The sequence below is a fragment of the Amphiura filiformis genome, chromosome 19 (assembly GCF_039555335.1).
Source record: "Amphiura filiformis chromosome 19, Afil_fr2py, whole genome shotgun sequence".
Lineage (NCBI taxonomy): Eukaryota > Metazoa > Echinodermata > Ophiuroidea > Amphilepidida > Amphiuridae > Amphiura > Amphiura filiformis.
In genome coordinates, this window is record NC_092646.1 from 27,361,892 (window position 1) to 27,367,823 (window position 5,932).

Genomic DNA, 5,932 nt, shown 5'->3' on the forward strand with positions numbered 1-5,932 from the left:
GAGCTAAATTTAGTTCTTCTTGGGTAATCTTACCCTCCAAAGCATAAGACTCTTCTGCCGAAAGCTTTCTGATCGGAAGATTATCACAAATTGAACCATCATGAATTTTTGCTTCATGCAAGTTTAATAAAAGTTTTAACTTCATTCATTATTTCCTCTTGTGAATTTACTTGTAGTCCATTTACCTTCTCTAAATTACGCATTTGCTTATTGATGTAATTTCTTTTTTCCAGATTACAAAAATATTTGGTCGGTTTTTTACCTTGTTCAATCTATAGAGCTTTAGATCTCATAAAAGAACCCTTCAAATGTGTAACTCTTATTTGTTCTAAATCAGAGTTTGCTTCTTTTAGCCTAGTCCTAATATTTATTAGAACATCTGCATTGGGATCAGAAATACTTTTTTCATCAAGTTCAGTTTCTAGGTCCTGAATCAAATTAGTCAATTTTGTCTCTGTTTTGCCTAGATTTCTTTTTCGCCTGGAAGAGTATGCTATTGTTGTGCCTCTAATTTCTAGGATAACAAGGCTTCAAAGAATAACTGATCATTAATCATAAGCTTCAATTATTATATATTATTATATAAATATTGTATGGAGTGGCTGAGTATATCTCTTTAAAATTTTGTATCGAAGATTTTATTTTTTCAATATTGAATATATAAAGTTTTACCCTTTCCATGTTTAAAGCCACCGCAATTTATATCAAGAACAATCAAAGAATGATCTGTTCTGTAACCAGGCAAAATATCTGAATTACTTATTGTACTAGCGGTCACCCGTCTTTCGCGGTTCATAAATGATAGCGATGTTTTTTGCGGGGGTTAAAATGGGACGCCTGAAAAACTGCGATATAAACAGTTGCCCTGAGTTGGTACACTGATAGCCCCAGTAGTACTCTATATTTGCAAGTATACATGAGCCCCATATGTCATATATTATGGGCCCCAGGGCCCCAAATGTTACAATAAGGGGCAACAGATTGACAAGGCTAGCTCTAAAACTACAATGGCACTAAGAGCTCATATGTGGCACACGCAACCTCAAGTTGTAAATGTGCCTTTTGTCCATTTTGGCCCCAGATATTCAAGGCTAGGGGCTCCAGAGGCCCAAATGTTAAAAGAAAGGGCCGGCCGTTTCTCAGCAAATAAAGTAGCTACAGGGCTCAGATTTGGTACACTAATAGGTTTTCAGCATGGTTATATGTATATATGAGCCCAATATGTCACAAAATATGGGCCCAGGGCCCCAAACGCTAAACATAGGGTCGGTCGTTACTCAGTAAATAAAGCAGCTACAACGCCCTGCTTGAGTATACTAATAGCACTTGAGCATTATACTTTAACATACATATATGTACATGAGCCCCATACGTCAAATATTACTAGCCCCAGGGTCCCAAATGTTAAAACAAAGGGCCGACCGTTTCTCATCAAATAAAGCAGCTCTAGGGCTCAGAGTTTCTACACAGATAGCACCTGAGAATTTTATTGTTATGTGTATGTCACATATTATGGGCCACAGTTTCACTTTTTATACAGTTTTCGCCAAATTAGGAGAATTTTAAATTTTTTTAAATTTTAAGTACTATGATAGTATGGCAAGTATATTGCACAATAGAATAGAAAAACCTGGTTTTTCGTAGATAAACCTGGTTTTTCAATCGAAAACGAGAAACCTGGTTTTTCGGTGAGAAACCAGGTTTTTCGGCCGAGAAACCTGGTTTTCGCCGATAAACTTGGTTTTTCACTGATAAACCTGGTTTTCAAACGAAAACCAGGTTTTTGAATTCGATTGTCATAGTTTTTCGAAAACCTGGTTTCTCGGTCGATAAACCTGGTTTATCAAAAACTATGACAATCGAATTTGAAAAACCTGGTTTTTCGATTGAAAACCAGGTTTATCAAAAAACTATGACAATCGATTTGAAAAACCAAGTTTATCGGCGAAAACCAGGTTTCTCGGTCGATAAACCTGGTTTTTCAAAAACTATGACAATCGAATTCGAAAAACCTGGTTTTCGATTGAAAACCAGGTTTATCAAAAAACTATGACAATCGATTTGAAAACCAAGTTTATCGGCGAAAACCAGGTTTCTCGGTCGATAAACCTGGTTTTCAAAAACTATGACAATCGAATTCGAAAAACCTGGTTTTCGATTGAAAAACCAGGTTTATCAAAAAACTATGACAATCGATTTGAAAAACCAAGTTTATCGACGAAAACCAGGTTTCTCGGTCGATAAACCTGGTTTTTCAAAACTACGACAATCGAATTCGAAAAACCAGGTTTCTCGGTCGATAAACCTGGTTTTCAAAACTATGACAATCGAATTCGAAAAACCAGGTTTATCAAAAAACTACATTGTATGACAATCGAATGCTCCTCGAAAAACCGGAATTTCCAAACCATTAGTAATGGCGACACACTTCATGGCGCGCGGGCATGGTGTGATCAACGAGGTAGAAAGGATAGAGCGCCCTGCTCGTCGAATCTGTGAAGCCGGTGCTGTATAGATACACAAACAGGCGCGTAGCCATCATTGTCAGTCCGAGGGGGCAAACGTCTTTATCGTCCCTAAAACGTCGTTATCGTCCCTATTCTTTTTTATCGCAATATCGCGTGTGCGTAGCACGCGAGTGTATTTGTTTTGTTAAATAACGAGCGTACGTAGCGCGTGAGCCGAAATTTTTTGGGTTAAATCTCCTTCTCCTTCTCCTCCCTCTTTCTTTCTTTCCTTTCCTCCTCTTCCTCTCCTTTCCTTCTCTTTCCCTTTTTCCTTCCCGTTTTCTTCCCTCTCCTTCTCCCTTCCCTACTCTTTCTCCCTCTCCTTCCCTTCTTTTTCTCTTTTCTCTTCTTTTTTTCGTCCCCATTTTATAAAGGCAAGCACGCCTGAATCTGGTATTTCATCGCTCCTGCCGATTTGGTAAAGGTGCTCTTTTACCCCTTGAAGATTCCACATCCATCCTACCAATATCCTGTTAAAAACCTGTAAGCACATCATGATTTATCACTAAATGGCGGACGAAAAATTGCTGAAAAATTGCTGGCATGGAGTGTGTACAGTACCAGGGGAATCGATGCGTGTACGAAGTTGTGGTACTCGACAGTTTGTTTTCAAGCTCCTTATAGACCTATGTAGCGTACAAACCACAATAAATCAGCAAATCCACTCGGCTTCATAAGCGTCTGTTGTTTTTATATTCCCCGTCTCTGAAATCAATGACGTAATCAAAATCTACTCAATATTCATATTTTCGAACGTTGTTTGCTCCAGTCCAGGCCCTGTTCCAGTCCTCAATACAACACAGTGAAGCGGCCGTGCGTGAGTACCGGTATTCGAGGCCTGGAGGATCTAGCCTAAGTGCAATCGGGGAGTGCAAGCGTATAGTATTCGATTGTCATAGTTTTTTTGATAAACCAGGTTAATCAAAAACTATGACAATTGAATTCGAAAAACCTGGTTTTTCGATTGAAAAACCTGGTTTTTCGATTGAAAAACCAGGTTTTTCAAAAAAAACTATGACAATCGAATTGAAAAACCAAGTTTATCGGCGAAAAACCAGGTTTCTCGGTCGATAAACCTGGTTTTTCAAAAACTATGACAATCGAATTTGAAAAACCTGGTTTTCGATTGAAAAACCAGGTTTATCAAAAAACTATGACAATCGAATTGAAAACCAAGTTTATCGGCGAAAACCAGGTTTCTCGGTCGATAAACCTGGTTTTCAAAACTATGACAATCGAATTCGAAAAACCTGGTTTTCGATTGAAAACCAGGTTTATCAAAAAACTATGACAATCGATTTGAAAACCAAGTTTATCGGCGAAAACCAGGTTTCTCGGTCGATAAACCTGGTTTTTCAAAAACTATGACAATCGAATTCGAAAAACCTGGTTTTTCGATTGAAAAACCAGGTTTATCAAAAAAAACTATGACAATCGATTTGAAAAACCAAGTTTATCGACGAAAAACCAGGTTTCTCGGTCGATAAACCTGGTTTTTCAAAAACTACGACAATCGAATTCGAAAACCAGGTTTCTCGGTCGATAAACCTGGTTTTTCAAAAAACTGACAATCGAATTCGAAAAACCAGGTTTATCAAAAAACTACATTGTATGACAATCGAATGCTCCTCGAAAACCGGAATTTCCAAACCATTAGTAATGGCGACACACTTCATGGCGCGCGGGCATGGTGTGATCAACGAGGTAGAAAGGATAGAGCGCCCTGCTCGTCGAATCTGTGAAGCCGGTGCTGTATAGATACACAAACAGGCGCGTAGCCATCATTGTCAGTCCGAGGGGCAAACGTCTTTATCGTCCCTAAAACGTCGTTATCGTCCCTATTCTTTTTATCGCAATATCGCGTGTGCGTAGCACGCGAGTGTATTTGTTTTGTTAAATAACGAGCGTACGTAGCGCGTGAGCCGAAATTTTTTGGGTTAAATCTCCCTTCTCCCCCTTTTTTTTCTTCTCCCTCTTTCTTTCTTTTTTTTCCTTAATGATACGGCGACCTCCGAGATTTCCCACTCTTTCCCTTTTTCCTTCCCTTTTCTTCCCTCTCCTTCTCCCTTCCCTTCTCTTTCTCCCTCTCCTTCCCTTCTTTTTCTCTTTTCTCTTCTTTTTTTCGTCCCCATTTTATAAAGGCAAGCACGCCTGAATCTGGTATTTCATCGCTCCTGCCGATTTGGTAAAGGTGCTCTTTTACCCCTTGAAGATTCCACATCCATCCTACCAATATCATGTTAAAAACCTGTAAGCACATCATGATTTATCACTAAATGGCGGACGAAAAATTGCTGAAAAATTGCTGGCATGGAGTGTACAGTACCAGGGGGAATCGATGCGTGTACGAAGTTGTGGTACTCGACAGTTTGTTTTCAAGCTCCTTATAGACCTATGTAGCGTACAAACCACAATAAATCAGCAAATCCACTCGGCTTCATAAGCGTCTGTTGTTTTTATATTCCCCGTCTCTGAAATCAATGACGTAATCAAAATCTACTCAATATTCATATTTTCGAACGTTGTTTGCTCCAGTCCAGGCCCTGTTCCAGTCCTCAATACAACACAGTGAAGCGGCCGTGCGTGAGTACCGGTATTCGAGGCCTGGAGGATCTAGCCTAAGTGCAATCGGGGAGTGCAAGCGTATAGTATTCGATTGTCATAGTTTTTTTTGATAAACCAGGTTAATCAAAAACTATGACAATCGAATTCGAAAAACCTGGTTTTTCGATTGAAAAACCTGGTTTTTCGATTGAAAAACCAGGTTTTTCAAAAAACTATGACAATCGAATTGAAAAACCAAGTTTATCGGCGAAAAACCAGGTTTCTCGGTCGATAAACCTGGTTTTTCAAAAACTATGACAATCGAATTTGAAAAACCTGGTTTTTCGATTGAAAAACCAGGTTTATCAAAAAAACTATGACAATCGAATTGAAAAACCAAGTTTATCGGCGAAAAACCAGGAATCTCGGTCGATAAACCTGGTTTTTCAAAAACTATGACAATCGAATTCGAAAACCTGGTTTTTGATTGAAAACCAGGTTTATCAATAAAAACTATGACAATCGAATTGAAAAACCAAGTTTATCAGTGAAAACCAGGTTTCTCGGCCGATAAACCTGGTTTCTCAAAAACTATGACAATCAAATTCGAAAACCTGGTTTTCGATTGAAAAACCAGGTTTATCAAATCGAAAACCAAGTTTATCGATTGGATTGTCATAGTTTTGATAAACCTGGTTTATCAGCCGAAAACCAAGTTTATCAAAAACTCTTACAATCGAATTGATAAACCTGGTTTTTCGATTTGAAAAACCTGGTTTTTCGATCAAAAAACCAGGTTTTTCGATTGAACCAGGTTTATCGACGAAAAACCAGGTTTTTCTGTTCTATTGTGCAATATACTTGCCATATGATAGTGCAAC